This window comes from Zophobas morio, unplaced genomic scaffold, assembly GCF_036711695.1.
Source record: "Zophobas morio isolate AGI-343-1 ecotype UQ-CSIRO unplaced genomic scaffold, CSIRO_AGI_Zmor_V1 ptg000011l, whole genome shotgun sequence".
Lineage (NCBI taxonomy): Eukaryota > Metazoa > Arthropoda > Insecta > Coleoptera > Tenebrionidae > Zophobas > Zophobas morio.
Window position 1 is genome coordinate 4,456,393 of NW_026972116.1, and position 25,947 is coordinate 4,482,339.

At 34.3% G+C, this 25,947-nt stretch overlaps 1 protein-coding gene across 4 annotated transcripts in view; it reads right to left on the bottom strand.

Moving 5' to 3' along the window:
* The window catches only part of LOC135127424 (hemicentin-1-like), a 314,503-nt gene extending 302,466 nt beyond the window's left edge, over window positions 1–12,037 (bottom strand). For 3 of the 4 annotated variants that reach the window (XM_064053865.1, XM_064053867.1, XM_064053864.1), the window contains exon 1: window positions 11,743–12,037. The gene's annotated coding sequence lies outside the window, so the exon portion shown is untranslated. The remainder of the gene's footprint in view (window positions 1–11,742) is intronic. The other variant, XM_064053866.1, reaches the window with a different exon arrangement.
* Window positions 12,038–25,947: the final 13,910 nt, after the last annotated feature.

Here is a 25,947-nt window from a genome sequence, read left to right on the forward strand (position 1 = left end):
CAGAATTTTTGAATAAACAAAATGTCAAATTTGACAAATTTTGTTATTCAAGCGCCCACGATTTGAAGATACATTTAAAATAGAGACAATTATTGTGCACTTTTGGGGGGCCGCAACTGTGCATCTAAATTTACAAATATTATTGTTTACTAGGTGATTATTTTTTTCAGGAAATCCATAAGATAAATTAAATAATTAAATTTCATTTTAAAATGTGATTATAATATGTTAAATATTTAATTAGACAAATAAATTTAATTTGTTACAAAATTTTTGTAACAAAACTGTGTATTTTAATTAAGAGTGAAATACAAACCAAAAGGAGACAACCACAATGTGCCAAAAACAAAAAATGAAAAGCAAAATGTTGAAAGCAACATTTTAATTTATCAAAAACTAATCAGTCAATCAAAGTATGATTTTAAATTGGTGCTAACAAAATATTTCATTGTTAAATGGAGGCAGTCGTTTGTTGATTTAAGAAACTTGTACAAAAAATTCAAATGCATCATTCATTATTTGCACAAAGATTAATATATCGGGTGGGCTTAAAGTAATGGTAATAAATAATTCAATCGTAAGATGGTATGAAAGAAACAACTTTGAAATCATTAGGGTAAGTTGATTTGATCAATACGAGCCCAAGAAAATTTTCCCGTGAGTGTATTTGTCGCCTGCAGACAGAAGCAAAACTCTGAAGTGATCACCATTATATCTAGTATGTCTGAGCTATTACAACTATTGCACAGGTAATAAGAATATGGCAATTGTACATGATAGTTTTAGTATTAAGTAAATATAAATGCGTAAGTGCAAACTATAACTGGGACAAAAAATCCTTCTACTTGAGCAATTGACAGGCATTGACCACTTAGTCAATGCCTGTCAATTGCTCATTGGTTTAATGAAAACTATTCTAGTGTTAATTTTGGTCCAATCTGGCAAGCTATTATGTAGGTCATGACCACCCGAAACTTATGGAAGAACAAAAGAGGTAAAATTTTCGTGTCCAAAGATTCAAATCCTCCGAATATCCACCAAGTTCATTGAACTGAGGATTTTGGTTACTATCATGTTTCATGTAAATTAAATAATGAACTTGGATGTCAGATTTGATCATTAAAGTTAGAAGTCAGTTAACAAAAATCGGAGGAGAAACTTTTGCTATAATGTACATATTGTTTAAGATGCACTTTATTGTTAAATTTTCGTTAATATTCCTGATTACATTCGTTGACTAACTAAAGGTGTGGAGACAAAAAATCTGCACATCTTTCAAACTAGCATAACTTTATTATTAAATGACGTATTAAAAATGTAACTGTTAACACTTTCTAACACTAATTTTGAAGAACACAATCTGCACCTATCTACTTGCTTCGCAAAGTGAAAGCCAATATTTTTGTCTGCATGATTTTCAGCAATATACACCGCATAATTCTGTATGTGGGGAAGCTTCCCATCCAATTTCAACAAATTCCTCTTTGATTTCTCCAAAAGCGTTCAATGGGTTGCAGCTGAGGAACGTTCGGAACATTTTTATCCGTAAGAATAAACTGAATGCTGACTGAACGTATGACTTTATTTTCTCTTAGTATGGCACTAACATACATTTTGTCGGTTTTAAATTTCTGTCCAAGTTAACTTAGTGAAATTCCAATTTTACCGTGGCTCTGTGATTTTATAGAGCCAAATATAAATATGAGGCGTTACTGGACCTTTCTTGCCAATTAAAATTTTTGACTTGGGAGTTGTGATGGCCAGAAGGATAATTTGTCAACGTCAAATTTGACATCAAAATGTGTCCATCTACGAGCCCTAACAACTAAATATTGGGACACAGACAATTTCTCAAAAAAATCCGGTACATATTTTTGATAGCATTCAATTCGTTTTGACTAAATGCAAATTTTGCATGGGCATCTATTTTGGCAGAGAGTGAGGTATTTTGCAAATTAATAAATTTTCTTAGTGCGCAAAAATTGTCACCTAAATAAAAAATGTGCCATTTTTGCTGACACATAAATGTTGGGACACCCGAGAAAATTTGCTAAGTATACCATCGAAATACAAACGTTGTAGCTGGTAAATGCTGCCATTATTATAGGGATCGTAGCATTTCATACTAGTGTTGGTTTTACTTAGAAGAAAATAGTTAGTGGTGGGATAGTTTTAGTAAAATTTCTGAAAATAATAATTTCGCAGTAATGCATGGGAAAATCGATAAGAAAAAGTGAAGATTTGTTCCAAATAGCTTAGTCGTCGATGATAAACAACGTAAAATATTACGCAGACAGAGGTACCATAGGAATAAAACGTAAAATTCCCGGTAGGCCACCACTTGTGAAGCCGCGTGATCAACGACAACTGATGAAAATTTATAAAAGTGGACGACGGAACACTTCAAGAGAAATTACTACTTGCTGGAATAGCGATAACCAACTAAATTTTTCAAGACAATATTGTCGCGAATGCATACACAAATCAGGCCTTGGTTTTTACACTGTAAATCTTAAATAAAGCTATCTTTGATGGACTTTATTATTTATTTATATTATTTTAGGCTAAAGTAAAACCACAATTAAAAACTGCCCACAAGAAACATCGGTTAATATGACCAAAATATAAATTGGAGAAAAGTAATATATAACGCTGAGTCCAAATTTGATGTATGGGTGAGGTAATCGTCGAAAAAAAGTTATTGAAATAAAAAAGGAGTTTTAATATGGATTATCTTAAACAATCAGTCAAGTTTGCAAGCGAAAAAATGGTTTGGGGGTGTATGTTTATTAAAAGAATTTAAAGACCAGTTAACAACGTTCATGGAAGGGAAATTACAAATTCAAACAAATGTCAAGAGACTTTGTAAAAAAATATTAACAACTACTGAAGCAGTCTATCCTGTTGATATTTATATTTTTCAACAGGATGATGCTTCAAGTTACACACCTACAACACTTATTACAAAGAAAAATAATATAAATGTTTGCCCTGACCATCGAATAGCCCAGATCCTAATCTAGTAGAGACGGAATGGCGTGAAATAAAAAAATATTTAGGAAATCATCCATGACAAGCGATTGTCAATCTTCAACAGGAAATTTAGCGAGTGTAGGATACGGTAACAACTCCTGTGTATTGCAGAAAATTAGTTGAAAGTATGATGGCAAGAATTCCTGCAGTTATTAAGGCAAAAGGAGATATGACCAGTTACTGAATTTGCTGTGTCCCAATATTTATGTGTCACAAAATGTTACGTTGTTTTAGAGTTTTATGTCACTGTTTGAGTTACAAATCAGTTTTTGTTGTGCTGTAAACATTAATAGCTTTGCAAAACGAAGTAATTTTAAAATTTTAATTATCTAAAATAAATTACATTTTTGTTAAAAAGTTTGGTTATTTTTTTATGAACATTTTTTGTTGTCCCAATATTTAGTTGTTAGGGCTCGTAGAAATAAAAATATCAGCACCTTTTTGGACTCTTCTCAAAGTAAAAGGAACGTTACGTTATTTAGGGTGCTCCTTTTCATTGAACTGGCCTACATATTCATATAGCCATAATAAATAATTTACAGACTCAGAATATTTGTTTTTAGATAAATAGGACAATGTGTAATAGATGACAAAAACAAATAGTGCTCTACCAACTAAAATAGAAAAAATTGGTGAAATAAGGAATGAAAAAACTTGTGATGTTCTTCCAACAGCTTAGACACAATGTTGTTTAAAATTTCATTAAACAAAACATGATTTCATTATTTAACAGAATTGATTTATATCCTTCGCTGAGGCTTATTATGTGAAGTATCTGTTTCGAAACAATAATACAGTATGTTTGATTTCGCACTTTTGTATCTATATTTTTACTAATTTAGAATTATTATCCACCTCAAACTATGTTAACTGCAATATTATTTAATTCGCTTAATAAGTGATACTGTATAAACCTGTGAATTACAACACTGCATAAAATATGGAACTCGCTAACAATGAAAATATTACGACAAAACTTAAAACAGTCCCATTTTACCTTACATTTCAGTATAACATTAGGCCACATCATATTCCACTTGAGTTTTTTCTAGAGAAGGAAAAACCTGTACAGCCATATTAGTGAATTTTCACATGCCTGTAAAGTCGCTGATTCCTAAATTTGTATGTAATACACTTCGAGTTTATCAAGATTTCGTGGAATCTAAACCCACTTAAGCACCAATTCTGACATAATACTGTCGAAAAATAAAGTAAAAATCTGATTTTCTTTCCCCAAAGGTAAATTTCGAAAAATTGATTGAAACTCTTCAAGTTTTCTTTGTAACTCGTCGACTCCAAAAGATTGGAAAATGCTTATACATCTTATCCAGCCCTGAACAAAATGAACTGCCTTAATACATTACATGCAAATAATTCCGCTTTGCATAACATAATAAGCTCCTTCCGCATCCTTGTGCACACGACCTTTCCATTTCGGCGAACTCCTTTTACTGTTTCCGATCGTAAAACATTTGTAAGAATCGGCAATTTTATAGCGACCTTTCTCCATCGTGTTGCTAATTTGGAAAAGCCAGCTTTACAAAGAAGAGAAAAAGAATGACGGGAAAACCCAGAAGGGAGCAACTTTTCAATCTTAAATCCCAAGAAGCGGCCATCGTACGTTACACTTACTTATGGACATTATCAAAATAAATGGCAACAGTTCACATTTCATTTTACAAAGTTGACACATATTTTATCACGTGGAAATTGCAGGCCGCATCTTCACACACCAGCTAAATTATGATTTAGAGGTTTGGAGTGGTCTTTTTATCGAACAAGATGTATGCGGGTGAAATATTAGAAGAGCGTGGCCCTACTTCGTAGCAATTTGACCCTAAACATGCGAGCACTTAGGCGTTTTACTAATTAGAATTGCAAAAACTACCCCGCAGCACCACCAACTGGGTTTCGGTAAGTTTGTCAAAGAAACTTTGCTCGGATAAATCCTAATTGAATTCGTTGGGACTGAATAAACAAGTTACTACCAATAATAGGCCATTAAAAGTTCTCTCGCCGTGTTATTTATTATCTTGATCCACAAGGCGATTAAGGTGATAGCGTATTTATTATATTCTTATTGGGGATACTGTAATTGTGCAATAACCCGTGAAGTATATAATAGAGGAAGTTTGCCGGAGTAGACGCTTCTGCAGACTCATTGAAATTCAACACGAACTTTACGAATAACAATAAAAATCGATGACTGTCAAAATCGATTTACATCAGACTTCTCGGTTTTATTTCTTTGTGTTACTTTCAGCTACTCCATTGACAAATAAGAAAAACCTCTTTTAAAAGTTAAATCAGCCAAGATCGACAAAAAATGAGAAATAACCACGACAATCCTGAAGAAAAAAAACATTCTTTCTACTTCCATTTTAATTATGTCAAATTGTTTTTAAAATGGAGTGTGAAGTAGAGATAAGGCTAAAGTACCCCAGCGCGTGACTTATCTTTGTTTGGCCGTGTTCTACTAACACAAAAAGGCAAATTCTTTTAGGTAATCTGATGTTCTACATGAGGTATCGATTGACTCTGAAGAAACGCGTGGGTCTAAAGAAGATTAAGTCATTTCACGAAACTCGCAAGAAATCTCATCAAAAGTGATCATTAAAATTGAAATTCCTCTACATCATTCTAAACCAAAATAACTTTGCGAATATCTCATTCCATATTATCTTCTTATTGATTCCACACAGAATTAAATTATTCAGTATGAGCAACTATTATAAATGGATAACGGGTTCCCAATATCTATCACGTAAGTCTTCTTACTTCCTCAGAGTAAAGGAAATTCTCAATTAAAGAAACGGAAATAGAAATTTGCGGTAATCAGAAAATCAATTTATATACATTTGCAAGTTAATAGGGTTTCAGATGGGTACATTCTAATGTGCAGCAGGATAGATCTCGAATAAATACATAAATTAGACTTTAACCTTATTTTCTTTGTAAACGACATTAATTATTTACAGCAGCTACTTCCCTCTGAATGAGTGTTAAACATTTTTATAGCATTTTAATTCCTTTCGTCGCTAACGTAACAATCTACTTTTCACCAAGTACTTTTACTTGTCATAACACGTTTTCAAATAGTAAAAATACATAAAAAGCATACGGCAAATTTCCATTGCAAAATTAATCTCAAGTTAAAGTTCTTAAATTTGCCTTGTAATTATTTCACATCACTTAATTCTGTTTCAGTCAACACCTTCAACGTAATATAAATTATTACAGCATAGTTAGTTACTTAACTAGGCTAAAATCTCGTTCTAATTATGGTAAATTAACAGTCGCTACAATTTGCATTTAACAACGGTAGTTGATGGCGTGGCAGAAACATTGTACGTCTAGCATAACTATGGTCACGAAAAAATTTAAATACAACGGTGAAACTACGACACGAGCACATACAAGAAGATTTATGAAGCATTATTTTGATGTGCCCTAAATGTGACTCAGTGCAAGCTTGAAGGTAGGTACTTAACCTAAATTAAATAAAATTAGTAAACATGAACTCAGTATGAACGAATTCTTATTTGTTATTCCAAAATACATAGTTAAATACAACAAAAAAGTAACATTTCAAATATATATGACCTACGTACTATGTTAGCGGATGTCAACATATTTCATAATATGCTTGGATTAAGGAAATTTATTTTCCGTATTTTTTAAATTTGATTTACACAATGATCCATATGCATAGTCACATATATATTCAGCATAAAAATGCTAAGGTACACTGTATACAATTAAAGCAATAATTTATATGTTTTAAATATGCTATTTACAGTTCCAGTCGAAATAGTAGCAATGTTTTAGTTTCAGATAAAGTTAATGGCAACTTTTTCGTGATATAACTATACACTCATTCACAAACTAAATATAACACTAAGAAAATATACAGCTGCGGTCATAGAAAACTAGACCACTTCTCATAACAAAGTTTTAGTTGTTTTATCAAATGTACGTTCGTAATGTGAAAAGCGGAACAATGTTTATCAAAATTATTTGATTTGTTACATAGAACATTAATAAACTCATTTTTTTTAATTTGGAAGTGTATGTCAAACCTCGTGGTCCATTTTTCTATGGCCGCGACCGTGCATGTAATGTATAACATTTTAATTGCATTTAAAACCAAAATACTTATTACCTAGAAATAAAACGAAAGGTGCACAATATAAATAAATTCATTGCAAAATAATTCTTTACTTCAGTGAATTTTTAAAATATTCACATTTCAAATTTATTGTTTTTTAATGAATATGTAAGGGATATGGATTTTGTTTGCGTTTTATTCAAAATGTAGTGCTTAAACGTTTTGCTAAACGCACTGTAATATACATACTATGTTTCAAGACATGTACTATGTAGGATAAAAAAATTCAAACGGCTTCAAATTATATTGACATTAACGAGTAAATTTGGCTTTATGAACAACTAACCTTACCTCTTCTTTAAATTCGTTTTGCCTAACTACTACTAAATTAGGTGATTTACAAGATTGGATTTTAAATGACAGAAGCTTGTCGTTACTGCAAATTTTATTTGCTCATGGTTTATTTTTCTAGATGTACACAAATAATTGAAAAATCACTCTGCACTGTTGAAAGTTCACGATTAAAGACCATTCACATTCAATATTTATTCATTTCTACATAAAGTTTCTTCATTAAAACTTGCGTCCCCTAAAGACAAACGGAGCTTAAAATAATTCAAAAGGCTTGATTAATTAACTGAATGTCCATCGGGTTTGTAGGGAGCAACCAACGGCGCAAAAGTTCCATCACAAAAGGAAGTTAAAACTTAAAAAGATCGTTAAGTAGTAAGCATCGCCATGAAACAAACTAATTACCAGTTTACGCTAAGAAAATGTAAAGCTTGTAAAGCTTGCTGTTCAATCTGAGACACTTTCGGTACTATTCGAATAATTCCAGTGTCACGGACTAATTACAAATAATGTAAATCGGGGCTCCAATAAAAACATTATTTATGGTTAGGGATGCGGAAACAACGACAAATTTGCGATATGAGAGGAGTTACAATACAAATTGGATTCATGTTATTTGTTATTAGAATAACTAAATCAAATATGGCAATAAAAATCCGAAAAAAATAGGCAGATTAAAACTTCCAACGACATAACGTACAAACAGAGCACACATAATTATAAGTCACTTACGTTTTTTTACACTTGAATTTAAAATCGAATTTTAAATAACATTCATACAAAGTTATTCATGACAAGCACTTCGCCTAAAAAATTTAAAGCGCAAACAATTACATATAAATAAATTTACGCAATCCTTAGGTTAAAACCAAAAGCAAACAAATTCAAATCAAGACCTCGTAAGGGCATCTCTTGCACAGACAATATTGTCTACACAATCGTGAAGCACAAATAAAATGTCAAAATCATGTCTTTTCGTCGTTTGAACACATTAATTCTGACGAAATGTCAGTGTTGTTGCACACAACAGATAATTATGTTTTATTTTTTTTTTAATAGTACGAAACATCCAACATAGGTTTAAAACTGTATTTCTGGGCGTCTTGAATTTTTTAGGCGTGGAGATTCTCGTTAATAATCCTATATAAAGAAATAGTACTGCACACGCAGGACAAATATCATTTAACCAGTTTATTTCCAGATGTAACAATAATTAATTGGCAAAGAAAGCAATTTCAGCAAACATCTATTCTGAAAAAGACTGCACATGCAAAAGAACTAATAAAATACATGCATATCAGAAATATTATTCACTACCTTATTGGCAAACAAACAAAACCAGACAAAATGACAAAATTTTGGTTGTTTGAACAAAACATCATTACAACCTAGGTGTGATAAAACTGAAATACGAAAATTTTACCAACATATTTTCCAGCAAAAATACCACAAGAAGTATTAATAAACGTGTTGTAGTTATTATTAAATATTTACGAAAATTTAAGGTTTAGGAAAATTGGGTTTAAAATTTGCAAAGCCGTGTCATATTAACGTTTGAATTTTGCACAAAAGTAATTGCCTTAAAGTTATAACGTCACAAGTGACCCTGACAGAATTTTCAAATTAGTCAAAGTCAATTTGTTTTTGAAAAAATGTAGGCGAAATTGTTCAGAAACGTTTTGCAATTTTGATTAATTGTACATTCACATTTCTACAAAATCTGAAGTTGTTTCATAACCGGCCTGGTCTAACGACTTCTTACTTCAGCGGCACATAACTGTTGATACAATAGCACGTTATTTGTTTTTAATTACGGAGTTAGACATAAATGTAAGAAATAATTCGTGCTTTTAGGTATAACACTTAGGAATTTAATTCAACATTCTTAAAATAGTAGATAATAAACGAGTTAATCATGGTCATCAGGGGTGCCGACAATTCCAACATCATTTGGATTGTTTCCTGCAGGCAACCATATTTTGAGGGCATTTTTATAAAATAATATTTTCGAAATTTTTCAATTAATGTTCAAGAATTCCCCGAAAGTTGTTTTACCCCCTCTCCCACCCTTCTACTTTCCTCTTCCTCTCTCTTGTGACTGTACGGAACTGAAAAATTTTTATAAATAGAATCAAAAATAATTTTGCTCCGAGTTGTATACATGTTTTGTATACATATTTTTTAAGTTGGAAAAGAAATCGAATTTTAAAATTATGTATCGTTTCATGCTAATTAATACAGCTAAGCATTACAGATTTAAGCGAAAATCAAAATGAGTACCGCTTAACACAATTTAAAATACAGGTAAGAGAAAAATTGATGATTCATTTGTTTTTTAATACACCGTAGCTTAAACGTACGTCTGTTTTTTTCTTTTTTTGAAAAGAGTAAAAATTTATCAATTATCCAATGTTTTACCACTTTAAAAAATGATTATACAGGGTGTTATTGAAAGGTACGTACAAAAAAATTGACAGTTCTTCGCGAAGTCTAAGAAGTCAGAAAAACTTATTTTGTGTTATCAAAATTATAAGGGAAAAATTAACCCTTATCCAACCTTTTTAGACGCTACTGAACGATAAATAGGTAAAATTAATTTATTTTAGCAAATCCTAGCAACTGTAACAATAAAACTTTTGTCAAGACTAAATGTTGCTATAGAAACGAGAGATGATCTTTTTATCAGAGGCGTACAACAAATTTGGACATAAATTTTAATAATTTTTATCTCTAAAAAAAGAACACTTTTACCTGAACTTTTTTTAACTTTTAGCATCCATACGTCAAGACCAAATGTCGATTTTATTTTGTACGTACCTTTCAATAACACGCTGTATGTTAAATATAAGTCCACCTATTTTAAATGGAGTACGGATGTTCCAAAAACCTGAACAAATTTTTTTTAATTTAATAAATTCAACTGAGGGTGTGGTTTCTTTGCTTGTAATAGTATTAAAAACAAGTATTGTTTTCTTTTTTTTGCAAAGCAATTTGTTTGGATATGCTTCATTTTTACAAATGCTGTAACAATATGTTTCAACAAATATGCGAAATTTGTTTATATTAACCATGCGACGCCTACAACAAGAAGCTTGTACATTTTAAAAAAATATAGAAGTATTTAAATAAATTTATTTGTATATTATAAAAAAAAACTAATATAAACAAGGAAAAACTAGAGAAACAAGATTACGTTAGTACACTATTACACCGCGCAATGAACATATTATATAGATGTATAGTTGAATATAATATGAGTTGTAATATAATATAATAGAATAGTAAACTGTATTTTTCTTAGAATGCACAAATATGTTGCTGAATTTTGATATAGTCGCGCAATCAGGTACAAATAGACTGCAAAAAAGAAAAATTTATACATTATGCCTTGTACGTACACTTTCGAGAAAACTACAAATCAATCGAATCAGTACTACGGTAAAATCAATAAAAAAATCTACGTATCAAAAAATAAAAGTAATAAACAACCAATATTTACCAATACCGTGTTTTTCCATGAATTTAAAATAATTATGAAATAATTCATTTTTTATATAAAAGAACGACTTTTACAAAACATGTATCTTCTGAATATTATGGAGTACAGTTCTCATTTATCGTTATTTTTCCATGAAAAACCTCTCAACTGTATCTCCCAGTCAATAACATGTTAAAAATCTTTATGAAAAGCAAACAATACAAACTTCTGAACCAAGTAAGAACTTGGTTTCTTTTACAAAGGCCGGTAAAAGCCATCATTGAAACTTAGTCCATTTCCGAATACTGTGAACGTAACCGAGTTTAATCCAAATGATTTGAATTATAAGTACAATAAACTTTTCCTGCTACGAAACAGTCATCCGCTTAATATCTTTGAATAAAAACCAGAATTGCTAACTAAACAGTCAAAAAAAAAAATATCCAGAAGACACTGCTCCTTCCGGCGCAGTTAGCGAAAATAAACAACTTTTAGCATAATATAACGGTAATAAATCTTGAAAGTTGGAGTTAGCAAACTTCTGAAAGCATCGAATAACAATTTTTTTTTTGGTCCCGAATAAAATAAGCATTTTTTAAAGGGAAAAACAATATGGAAGGTTTTTATGTTACGATAGCGAAAGTAATCGCTCTTTCTTTGATGAATTGGACGAGTTGAGCGCATCGTCAATAAATCACGCCGCAAATGTTTTTCTTGGTTGTAGAGTTGTGCTGTTTAAAGACAAAAAGCATGCAATACAAGTGAAAATTACTTCAAAGCTCCTTAAGAAGTGTCAATGTGAGTGTGAAAGTTTCCTATATCCACAAAGTCGCAACACATTGTAACTGCAAAAGTCGCGTTGATCACTCACGAGCACCTTTGGCAAGGTTAAAAGAAGGAGAAAATCCGTGAAAGTTCCTCTGCAAATGTTTACATCTCACATAATAACCTATTTAGAGAAGGACACACTGAGTGTCGTCACAAAACATGCCGGCCATCGTCATCAATCACGGATGTTGTACACGCGATCCGTCAAATCTTGTCCCAAGAAGAAGTATCAGCCGCGAGAGCGCGCTACAGACTGTGGGACAAACGGCTGCGCCCGGGACAAGCCCCCACTCCTGCGGCAGCGCAGGGCAAGGACTAAGGACACACACAGGATAACTTGCCGTATAGGATGCAATCTTGACGGTGCACTGATACACGATGCGAAAAGTCTCGGAATGTTAAGTACAGTTCGCAGGAGATGCTGAATGGAGCTGAACGCTTCAGCAGGAATCGATATAATAGAGGAGAAACAAGGTTGATGATAGAGGATCAAAGCTTCACTTGGTAATAAAATTTAGTGGAAAGGTAAACATCGGATCGACTTCCAAACGAAATTGTTGGAAAATGCCGAATCGATCTTCGAAAACGCTGGCTGGAGACTTTTGCCCTCTGATCTGTATTGTTCTTATGAAAATTGTTTTCTGAAGTAAGTAATTGGAATGCTTTAGAAAGCTAATTGCGTTTATTTCTCGAAATTTGCTACATTGTATTGAAATTCACTAAATTTCGGCTTTTGTTGAACATTTTTTTGTGTAGAATTCGAAATTAATTATAGTAAGACATTTGCTCTCTCACAAAATGTTGTAAAGAATAAAATTATCTAAACAAACGAAGAGGCTACGCTAGTGCAAATGGTAGTAGCAGTCCTCAAGATAAGACAACAAGAACTAAACACCTAGTTAGAAAAATATAATCTTGTACAAATTACTTAATAAGAAAATAATGTCATTTGTCAAAGAAATTTAATTAATTTTCTATATAACAATTTGGCGAAACATTTTTACCGCTGTCAAATTACTTTGTTTTCATGCTCCAAAGCACTGCTTCGGGTACCAGTTATCAAACAACTATGTACACTGGCAACTTTTTCATGTTTATATACTTTCAAGCACAGACCAGAGTTTTTAATTACAACACTTACGGCTAATAAAGTAGAAATCTGATGCAAGCCAGATATAGTAAAATGACGGCTTCCAAATCTTAATTAATGTTTAAACTTTTCGGTAAATGAACTGCAGAAAAATGTAAAACAGGCTTCATTCACTATGAAACTTAAACAAAAATGGAATGTTGCAAGTGCTGAAATTTGCCACTTTTCCGATTTTTCCACTATGTATGAGGATTAAAAACACAAGATTTTAAATACCTATTAAGAAAACAAGTGTTTTATAGACAGTTTAAAATCCAGTTCGTACTTAATCCGACGAGATTTTTAAACTGTAAAATCCGTGTTGTCTTCAAGATTTTTTCCAACATTAACAACTTATCAGAAATTATCAGACTTCAATTCAGTTATTTGAGTCGAATTAGTATAATGTATGCAAATATTTCCATGGTTAGTAGGTGGTTATTACGGTAGTAATGTCAACAAATTTTGGAAAAAAATAATTTCAGCATTAAAATGTGTTCAAATGATCCACATGAAATTATAAAAAAAGAAAACAATCGCGGGGTAACTTATTATCTGCGAAATATCAAAAAGTGTATGCTTCGTTTTTAGTGTGGAAGAATAAAAAAGGCATCGGGGAAGTAAGCCAAGATGTAATTTTAGCCTTTCTTGATATGAGGGTAAGTGTTAGTAGTAAGATGCGTAGAACGTCCTTGAAAAGCTGATTAATGACACGTTTACTGTGGCAAAAGTTGTCACCGGCTTCCTTGTGGCCAAAATATTCGATGTTAGAAGCAACTTTGAAGGCCAAACAAAATATAGATATTGAAAAGTTTCGTTCTGTCATTCCTTATTTAAAGAAATTAAACATTGGTTATCGTTGTAAAAAAATCGAAGATTCTGTCACCAGAAAAAATAACGACATTTTTAGAGCAAGCCGATGATGGAGAATTTATTTATAAAAGTAAGTAATAAATAAAAGTAACAAGTATAAAATTGTTTAGGTTGCTTTAATCTTCGGACTTGCTGGGGCCTGCAGAAAGGCCCAATTGTGTGCTTTGGAATGTACTAACATACAGCAATGTACAAGTACTGATAGTAAGATTCATAGTGAAAGAAAATTCAGTATAATTAATGAAGATTTTGGTGGTAACCCCATCGACCTCAATCGACGTTATGTAACTTTACGCCCGAAAGATTCACCTTCAAGATTTTTTATACAATACTATAAGGACAAGTGTAGCCGCCAAAATGTAGGAATTAACTCCTTCGGATCAATTGTTAGAAAATCTGAAGTAATTTAATTTTAGTGCAGGTGGAGATGTTAAAGTACGATGAGTAAATATTGGCAGGAAAGTCTTCAGTGATGAAACGCTTGCAATGGATGAAACACCAGATGATAAAGTGGAGGTTAAAAATGAGAGTCCAGAACTAGTGACGAATGTAGTAGATCTTGCTCAAGAAGTGGTCACACTTTTCAATTCATTCATTGTAGTTTTAATATTTCTTGAAAATATTGTAACAATCATGAATGCAATATTTCTCGAACAATAATATACAGCAGTGTATTTTAAATTGCTATAAATTACGTTGCCATTAACCTAAATGTACCAAACAAACAGTACAAGATGTTAGTGTTGGAAAAAATATTTTAAAAAGTGCTTGCAAAATTAATTATCTTAAAAGACAAAAAAACCCTACTCTCTAAAAATATCATAATATAATATCAAAGCTTCATAAAATTTAGCAAACATATCGAATTCCGCCAACTTTGATTAGGGTGGGATTAAGGGGTAGGTACCATAAATAGTTAGGGTAGGATTAAATAAATAATCACTTAGATAATAAGTCAAAGATATTTATCGTTGTATTCAAGGGAAAGAGACATTTTTTTTTCTATACCATGGCTTACAAAGGTGAAACCTACAGCTTATAACATTAGTGCTGAGCTATATTGTGTTGACTGTAGTATGAACTGCAACTTCGAAATCAGTGACAACCTGACGACATTACTGTAACTTTTCTTGAAGAAGTTGTAATAGTGTGACATGTTTCTATTGTTTTATTTGGCAGTAACAAAACATTAACTGAGCGTAATGACCATTTTTATAGGCATGAATCGTAAAAAATTGATAAAAGAACCGAACCAAACCTCAACCAGATGCGCTATATATCTTAGTAAATTTAGGCTTGCTTATTGCCACCAACCGGTATGAGTTACCAGAATGGGCATTTCCTGTTCTGTAGACATATAAAATTTGATGCACTGATTTTTATAAGTAATAAAATACATAAGGTAAATCGGTCGCTACCTCTTAGGCTAATAAGGACCCAATAAGTTTGCTCCAGCATGTACCTATTTATTTGCCCGTTATGGAGAGGTAAAATTTTACGTTAAGTTATCATCCGTTGTTAATGAGGTCCATTTTTGAAAGGTATTATTGCATTACATTTTCAATTTAGTTCTTTCGGTATCGCAAAAACTGTCTAGTGTTTAGAGGTGTGCGTTAAGAGAGGTTTCACTGTAATTCTGTATCTTTTAGAAATACGAATAAATATGTAGAAGAAAAATGTAAAAAACAAAATAAACGCTATGATAAAAGAAAATATTGAAGAAATTCATATTGTGACCGATAAAATTGAGATTACCTACGGTTTAAGATATAATGTACTGTAGTTAATAACATCATAAATGTTTGCGACAAGAATATTATTTTCTAAAAACATTAAAAATATGCAAGAATTCTAAAAATTTTACGCAACAAAAACTTCTTCTTAGTCCTTATATGTATGTGGTGCTGACTGTGTTGATTATGTACTGTACAGCGTGACATTTGGATAATTAAAACACTTATAATTAATTCGTAAAAGTCCTTAAATAAAAAAGAGTGAAAAATTTTAATTTAATCAAAAACAGTTAACGGAACTTTCCAAACAATAGTACCTTTTTTCCAATTGTAAAGGTTAAAATTGTGTTTTAATCATTGTTTAGTAACTATGAAAGTTAACTTTTATTCATTCAATGATGAAGATTTTTTGATCACAAGTGAGGCAAAAGTTTTAATCACTGGTCAAATTTCAATTTTTTATACAATGTAAATGACAATTCTGTGCTAATAAAAAAACTTTACAATGTCTTCTCCCAAAAATTGTTTCTATTTTTTTGCCACATAACCCTTAGACTGTTTCTTTATAAAGGCTTTCAACTTTAAGAACCTAAAAAACATTTTTTAAAGAGGATAATATTGTAGATCGTTCACAAACCTGCTAATGTCTATATCTTATTTAATCATTAGTCTTCTTCAACATCGAATATTGGGACCATAATGAACTCGATTTGAACACTTTGGCTTTTTCGGCAAAATATGCGATCATTACATTCTCAGAAACACCAGTAACTTTCTTTTCCTTTTTCCATTTGAGGAAACTGTCGTACTCCTAGTTGTATCGTTCAGCTGATTTTGTAGGCAGCAGCTCTCCAATTGTTGCCCGTGCTTCTTGTTCCACATCCGGTGGTGTTCCAATTATTTCGTCTCTCAGTTCTTCCATAATTTCTTCCGAAACAGCAACACAAATATCACTTTTATAAATTTGCGATAAATTGTTGATTTTATTTTTGCGCGTTACTATAGATACTTGTACTTATCAGCTCTGCCAACTATCTTTGTGCATTCCAATATTCCACAAATTAAATTTTTAAGCAATGTTGCTGTTTTACAATTGGAAAAAACAGTATACTTCACTCATGAGGGATTCTGAATTTTAATCATTCGTGGACACTTACCTCATTCGCCTTCGGCTCATGAGTTAAATTGTGTCCACTCATGATTAAAATTCAGAATCCCTCACTCGTTGAGTAGCATACATTATATTATCCTTATTATTATTTTTAAATCTGGTTACATTGTACATAAGATTTATTACTAATTTCGGCTTTTGTTAGTCGTTTGTTTGTTTTTTGAAAGCATAATTTGAAGTTAGTAAACGTTGTCAGGTTGTCACACAATCAAACAGTTTTGTATATTCTTTTGTATTTCACCAAATATAGAGTTAAGGCGAGCGTAAATTTTTAAACATTCTGTTATCGAACCATGTTACTTTTTAAATATATGGCGTAACTTTCGCTGAGAGAATTTTTGTCTTCATGAGGTACATTTAGCCTATATCGCAGTTAAAATGGTATGTTGTAAAATATAAAAAGCTACATCTAAAAGATTACTTGGGCAGTATGACTTTCATTAAAATTTTAAGAATTTAGCTGACTTTTTATGACTATGCAGTATGTACGTCCTTTACCAGGTTTTGACATAAATGATATTTTTCTGAGCTGGTTACAATTAGAATTACATTTAAGAAAACGTACCTGTAATTGCTCAGTTTCTTAAGCAACTTCTTATATATGCACATAATTAATTAACATTGACATAATTTCTGCACTCGTCAGTTACAGTCAAACAAAGTTTAAATAATGGTCCGCTTACTTCAAAGTCAGTTTCTAAATCAGTGTCGCAAGAATATTTTTGCTCTAGGTTACACAAACCCATGACAACTGATATTTCGTCCTGAAACTGTTCTAAAACTAACGTAGATCAAATACCTCAAATAGATTATTATCTGAAAATATTCTGGTATAAAAGAATATCAGACAAAAATTCTTCAACTATTATTATGATGTTTCCATTCAAGTTAAGAACTTTGTACCTGATATATTTTTATTAGGTATGCATTTCTTAAATAGCATACTATATAAGATTTATTTTGTACATATATTTAGGTTTCCAAACTACATTTGAAATATAGATAGTAAACTTTCGCAATAGTAACAAAAAGTACGAAAGAACAACTTATAGAAGTATGTCCTTTTCTCTAACTTTAGATGGCCAATTTGAAAGTGTCTTCTTTACTACAGGAACGTATGTATGAGTGTTTTACTTTCTTTAACACGCGATTCAAGCTTTCCTATTTATCGTTTTGTGTTTCGATCGCATCCCCACTCACTGTAACTAATGGAGTCGCACATTAACCCTTTCATATACCTTCGAAAAACTTTTTCACTTGTACTGAACGTTTTACCAGCAATTTTCAATCTTTACATATTCATATTTGGGGAATCGAGTATTTATGAAGACAGTTTACTCCTATTTTAGACAAAGGTGCAGAAGCACTGATTGTAGAATTTACGAACAAACCCTGTTTTATCGATTTTACTTTTACTTCCCGACCGTAATTACTGTAATACGGTCCGTCCGACGAAATTACTATTTTCATGTTTTCTCGACCTTTCGTAACCCCTAGAATACGAAAAAAGTGATCTCGGGTTTCCGTCTATCTGTAGTCTACTTTCTGTCCTCTGAGTCGATTTTAGACAGATAATTTCCGAAACTACTCAACCGCTTATTGTCAAATTTTATTGTATAGATATTAGAAACATCGTCTTGACAGTAAAACGCTAACCAAAATGTGTTTAATGAGATGACCTCATTAACGGTGGAATGACGTCATCTCCAAAATTTGTAATAGTAAATGTATAGTCTCCCAAATACTACAAGGTTATACGGCCCCACTAAACTGAATAATGGGATGTTATAGTTCCTTTTGTGCGGCTAGTTAGCGGCTCAAACGTCATAAATCAAGTATATATCTTGTCACCTCAATATCTACGCTGGATAATCTGCATAAACATTTTTTGTACATTCAACCAACCACGATTTGTCTGTACATGTTTCGTGCCTTATTAACTGCTCCATTGTCGTCTTCACAATACCCTAATTTTGCAACAGCGACATAACCTTGTAGTATTTGGCAGACTTTATTTTAAATTTTATAAAGTAACATACTCCTGCACTTGTGGCTTATGATGACTGTCGAGTTTTTACCCTAGATCCAAATTTTTAGAACAAATTGAAATCATATTACAAAATTTTGCAATTGAATGAAAATGGAATTGCACAACTGAATGCTCTAAAACTTTGCAGACGTTTTAAAGTTATCGTAAGGATAGTAAATCGTTAATCAAAATTTATCCGTTTGCTACCTTCCACAAAAATGACGATGTCATCTCAAAATTTTGCCTAATAAATCCTATTTAAAATATGCAAAATATAAATGCTTCTAAACTTTTCCTTTATCAATGCATTCAAGGTCTATATAATTACTTATACAGGTGACTCAAAAAATAAAAATAAATGAGGTAATCTATTTTACTGATCGAACCGCTTATACTGTTTTACTGAAAATTATTAAAAAGCTGCTGTTTGTAGGTCGTATTTATCGTATGTTGTACATTCAGAGAATGCCACCCTAAAAAACTGTAAACTTTTGTTAAAAGTAAATCTAGCACAACCAGTAAGCTTCCTTTATACTCCTATATGATTTACGAGTCCTTTATATAATGATTTACGAAAACATGCAAGTGTGTGATGCTGAGAAAATTGTAGAGTGGTTTGCTAGACATTTTTCCTCAATATTTACTAACAAATAATAATAACATTAATTTGGACAATATCAACTTTCCTGTAGATCAATCTGTTGATTTAAACCATGTCATAGCGCCTCCGTTCTCAGTGCGCTAGAGAGGCTTGAAAACAAAAACTGTTCAGGAGTTGATGAACTCGTTCAATCTTTTCGTAAAATATGCAGCAAATTTCTAGCTGATACCCTTTGCCGATTATATAATCTATCTATTAATTCTGGCAAGTTTTCGACTATCTGAAAATCAGCATTTATAATTCCAGTTTTAAAACAGGTTGAAATAAAAAATTATAGACCTATAAGTTTGCTGTGTACTCCGTTAAAATTTTTTTAAAGCATTGTACCTGTTCAAATATTTGAGAAATTTAAAACTGTGATAACTTCATGTCAGCATGGATTTTTCTCAAAACGATCAAGCTTACCAATCCTTTTACCTTTGTTAATTATGTTTTTGATGCATTTGAAAATAACTTTGATATTCAGGCTGTTTACGCAGACTTCAGGAAGGCATTTGACACTGTTAATCATTTATACTTTTAAAAAAGCTATGTTTGAATGGAGTCAGTTCGAATGATTATCTAGTTACGTCAGGTATTCCGCAAGGTTCAGTCATTGCCCCACTTCTCTTTAGTATCTTCATTAACGATACGCTTCTCTATACTGATGACCTATAATTATTTAAAGGTATACACAGAGATATTGACACTGTGGGTCTACAGTCATATATAATTAAAGTTGCAAAAATTGGTGGAAAGTTATATCGACAGGATTTTCCTCGTCCCCCTATACATTAAAATAAATATAGATAAGTAACACCAGTAACTGCCTAAGAAGGTAAATGACATCATATAAAGTCGTTTGGATACCCTATAATTTTTTTGTTTCTCTACCACATATTATCACTTATTTTTTATTGACACTCATTTTTTAGAGATATTGTAGAACTTGTTTTTGAATGCATTAATGTATCATACTTTAATCACCCATACCCCGCTACTGTCCACTGTTTAGCACTCTAACACATTATGTTACGAAAACATACTTGTTTATATTTAATCGACAACTTTGGAGTGACCTGGTCGTCAACCTGTGACAGGAACCGAATTAACAATTGTTCCAAAAATATGAATACATTGATAAGGCAAGACTAGGCTTCTATGTGTTGGTGAGTTTTCCATTTAAAAATGTTTCAGCAAGGACACGTACTATATCAATTCCGATATATGCACTGTAATACTAAAAATAACACTGAAGTGTTCCGTTTTAGAAATTTAATCAATAAAACAAGTACAGTAGTATGCTATTTTATAAAATTTAAATCTTAACTACTATGAAAAATTTTGAGATGTCAGCACATTGATATGGAGTTGGACAAATTTTGGTTAGCGTTTTACCATCAACACAATATGCCTAACATACATATATGTTTTTTTATATGTATATAAAATTTGACAACAATCAGTCCGGTAGTTTTGGAGATTATGTGCGTAATAAAAATCTGGAGATACAGCAGACGGACTGAATCAGGAGACCTAATTTTTCATACTCTATGGGTCATGAAACGTCGAGGAAACATAAAAGTAGCTCGCCGATAATAAGAAAATTCGTAAAATTAAATTTGGGAAGTTGTATGTAAGTAACCTTAGACCACATTTTTGTTCAACATTTGGTGATGTATCAGACTTTAGTGAGGATACAACATTCACCTTTGTTTTGGTCAACGACATTCAAGTTTCCTTTAAAATGTTACCATAACCCATGTTCCACCACTGATGCTTGTTTCTGTTTGGACGAATTGTTTATATGTATTGGTGCGATAATCACTTCGCCGATGACACGGTTGAGTTTTTTAAGAAATTATTGTGGAGACTTTTTTCTACATTCATTTTACTTTTATCTATGACATCCAATGCGTTTGTTGATGTATCATATTATATAATAATAATAGAAAATTATGAATCACGGATAACTGTAAGTGTAAGTGTTGTTTTTGATTTGAGGTGAAAAAAACCTGGAAGTGCCGGGATCCGTACCCGGAACTTCTGATTGCAACGCACACTCCAACTCAACTGAGCCACCTGCCACGATTGCGAAACCATATATTATGTGCCAAAAGAGAAGGATGCCGATGTTTAACAATAACAATAATAATAATACACAGGGGAATTCATAAAACACAAGTGTACGAGTATAATATTTTATGAAATTCAAGTTATATTTATTGGAGAAAATTTTGAGGGGATGTCATCACGTTGTTGGCGATGATTAGACAAATTTTGGTTAGCGTTTTATCATGAACATGATATTCCTAATATAAATACAAAAAGGACGGACAGACAGACAGACAGCCAGACAAACAGACAGACCGACATACGGAAACAGGAGACCTATCTTTTCGTACTCTAGGGGTCATGAAAGGTCGAGAGAACGTAAAAGTAGAGAGTCGGCCGAAGAACTCGATTACAATACTTCCTTCGCTTACGCTCGGGAAGTAAAAACAACATGACAACTCTGCCGATTCACGTATAAAATTTTATACGTTTCAGAGGACAGTAAAACTTATTTTTCTTAAGTATCTATATATAAAAGAAAACATCTTTTGAAACAACATAACGAGATCTTGCCCTACACTGCTAAATACATGGTTTACATGCGCATGCTACAATATACCAACCGTTCTGGATTCTGGATTCTGGATTCTTAATTTATGGGGGCTGACCGTAGCCAGCCGGCACTTAGGCCTCGCCTTTGGGCCCATTGTACCTTCCCCAAGTCCATATCAGGGTGTTTTCCCGCTCCTCTACTCGTCAAGCCACCCAACTGCTTGAATGTACTTGAGTAATGCAGAGGGTGGAAACTCCCTGATATTTGCCATACTAGGCCAGATGTCCCCTAGTATGGATTCCCTGTAGGAGGCTAGGGCTGGACACTCACGAAGAATGTGCTCAGCTGTTTCCTCTTCTTCATTGCATCCACGACAGATTGGGTCTGTTACCACCCCTATCGTATATAGATGTTTGTTAAACTGGTAATGTCCCGTAAGGAATCCTACCAGTTTACGCAGTTTGTCCCTTGAAAGTGAGAGATAAAATTTCGTCAACTTACGGTCTGGTGTCGCCATACAAGCTCTACTATGCCGACAGCTGCTCAACTTCACCCATATCTGCTCATGGCGTCTCTGGGTATATTGCTTTACGAGTTCGTTCGAGAGGGCGACCGAAGGCGTGATTGCCGGTTCGGGTCCCCAGAAGGGCATGCGCGCGGCTCGCTTCGCCATCTCATCTGCCCTCTCGTTTCCTTCGTTGCCACTGTGTCCTTTGATCCAACAAAGTTCCACACTATTCCTCTGCGTTACATACTTTAGCGTTTGTCTGCACTCCCAAACCAGCCCGGATCGAACCATACAGCTGTCCAGGGCTAGTAGTGCAGACTTGCTGTCAGTAAGTATGCGTATTGATTTGTTGCCGATTTCACGTTCAGCAATGATTCTAGCTCCCAGTATTATTCCCATCAGTTCTGTTTGTAAGACAGACGTGTGGGTGCCGAGAGGTACACTGATTTGTGCGTTCAGTTGTTAGGAGTAGATGCCGGCTCCTGAACCACTATCTGTTTTGGCACCATCGACATAGATATCTATGTCGGCTCGTCCTTCTGAATTATCATTCATTGATATTCTATATGTCTTCTCATATATTAATTTTGTGCCCATTCGGTCACAACCCATCCTCAACAAGGGTATTCTGTTGAACGCCTCCGTTAAGATCCGAGTGTGCTTCGTTGTGCGGCCTTGTTTGTTCCATACTCCCAGAGAGTGAAGTCTTAGAGACGTCGTCATTGCCGCTTCCTCTATGTGAAGGTTAAGAGGTGCTAAGCAAAGAAGAGTCTCCAGAGCCGCTGTGGGAGTGGTCCTCATTGCTCCTGTAACACTGAGACACGCCATTCTCTGAACGTGTTCAAGTTGCAGGGCTGTTGTTTTTTGTCTGGCTCTGGGCCACCAAACTAAAGCTCCATAGCACAGCATCGGTTTGACTATTGCCGTGTAGATCCAGAGGGCGGTCTTGGGATTTAAACCCCACGACCTTCCCACCACCCTACGACATTGCCAAAGAGCCGAGCGTGCCTTTTCTACTTTATCATCTACATGCTTCTTCCAATTCAGTCGCCATTCCAATACAACTCCCAGGTATTTGACTTCGTCCGAAAGTTGAAGCGTTGTGTTAAATATTTTTGGCATCTGTAGTGTGCCAATTTTCCTTTTCCTGGTGAACAGGATTAGTTTCGTCTTTTCTCCATTAACGGAGAGGGTATGTCTGCTGCACCATTCCTCGACTATTTTTACTGCAGCTTGCATTATCTCACATAATGTATTTGCGTTTTTTCCTGTTAGCAGAATGACTAGATCGTCCGCGTATCAGATTGTGTAGTAGCCAAGATCATTGAGGCGTCGTATCAGGCTGTCAACGACAGTATCCCACAGTACAGGAGAGAGAACTCCTCCCTGAGGACATCCCCTGTCTACAACAGCCTCGATCTCAGTGCCACCTACATTAATCATTACTTCCCTGTTCCTCAGCATACCGGCCACCCACCTACTTAGGGTGGGGTCCACGTCGTGCTCTCGTAGGACTAGCTCTATGCTTTTGAAAGTCGTTTTATCAAACGCTCCTTCAATATCCAAAAACATTCCTAAGGTGAAGAGTTTGTTCTCCATCGCCCACTCTATACGGTTTACAACTGTGTGTAGGGCCGTATCGGTGGATCTTCCTTGGATGTAGGCATGTTGGTTCGGATGTAGAGGTTGCTTGCTCAAAGCAGTCTCCCGAATCTCTTTTTCGCTTAGTCTTTCTAGCGTTTTCAGCAAGAATGATGTTAAGCTAATTGGTCTGTAGGATTTAGCCAAAGTGTAATCTTGTCGTCCTGGCTTAGGTATAAAGATAACCTTTACTTTTCGCCATGCATTCGGTATGTAGCTGAAAGCCAGACACGCCCGAAGCATTGGCAACAAAATAGGGCGTAGTCTGCTCATTCCCCTCTGCAGGAGGGCGGGATAAATACCGTCAACTCCTGGAGATTTGTATGGGGAAAAGCTGTCCACTGCCCACTCCAGTCTTGCCTCTGTGACTACCTTTGCAGCCAGCGCCCAGTCCTTCGGGGAAGGTTGAGTACCGACTACATCCCTTTTGGAATGGGAGGTAGTCCGTGTGCTGCCTGGAAACATGGTCTGCAGCAAAAGTTCTGCGGACTCTTCTAAGGTGGCTGTAAAGGTGCTATCTTCTTTCTTTAGGAAACCTAGTTGATGTGTGTGGTCCTTCGAGAGAACTCTCTTCAGCCTTGCGGCCGAAGCAGTCGACGTTATGTCGCTGCAGAAGGATCTCCACGTTTCCCGTTTCCTCTTTCTTAATTCTTTCTTAAACTCTTTCCGGTGCTCTTTATAGGCTTCCCAGTCTTCAGTTTTTTGCTCTATTGAAAAGTTTTCTTAGCCCCGATTGAAGTAGGCTGAGCCTTCGGTTCCACCATGGTGTACCTTTGGCCAGACCTTCCTTCTTTAGGGGGCAACTTTTCTCATACGCTGACATTAGAGAGTCGTTGATAATGGTCAAGGTTTTCTCTATGTCTTCTGTCGAACTGTATTCTGTTGGTATAGACTGCACGGAGGTCCCCAGTCTGTCGTCCAGTTCTTCGTTGTATAAAGCCCAGTTCGTCAGCCTAGGGTTCCTGTACGTCTTTATCTCCATGTCTATACATTTTGATGTATACATGATCCATCTGTGGTCTGACACTGACGCCTCTTTAGAGACGTGCCATCCCATTATATATTGTGAGATATCCCATGTAGCCAGTGTAATATCTATTACTGACTGACTACGTGATGTTACGAAAGTTGGTTCGCAGCCTCGGTTGAGAATCTCTAGATTTGTTGATAAAAGATATTCAGCTAGTGTTCTTCCTCTATCATTAGTGTCTTTGCTCCCCCACAACAGACAGTGGGCATTCGCATCGGCACCGATGATGAGGTTTATATTTCCGGTATCACAGTGTTCCACCAAGTTCGCCATTTCCCATGTTGGACATGGTTCCTGTGCTCCCTGTGGTAAGTACACGGATGCTATTACCAGTTGCTCTTCGCCTCTTCCTATGTTACACTTAACATTTACCGCAGTCACATCCCTGGAGCTGACCTGAGGTAGGAGGACGGCTTTAATTTTCCTCGGAATGTAGACGCATGTCCTTGGAGATTCTATTGTGGTACCTGAAACAACAGTGCCATTTAAATTGCTCAACCCTGCGATCCTGGATTTTACAATCCATGGTTCTTGGATTATTGCTATAGTGTTCTGCATCTTGTCTAGACGACGACACAAAACAGTCGTCGCCATGCGACAATGCTGCAGGTTAATCTGAATGAAATTTATCTGCTGCAGCGCCATCTCTGCAACCAAAAATCCCATAATTGTCCTAGGAGACACGAGGCACATGTCTCAGGCGGGCCCGCGCCCACTGGTAGAGGCTTCATCCCCTGGGGTTTCTACCTCTTCCATAGGGGTCCGCCCTTCCTTAGCCGACGCCTCG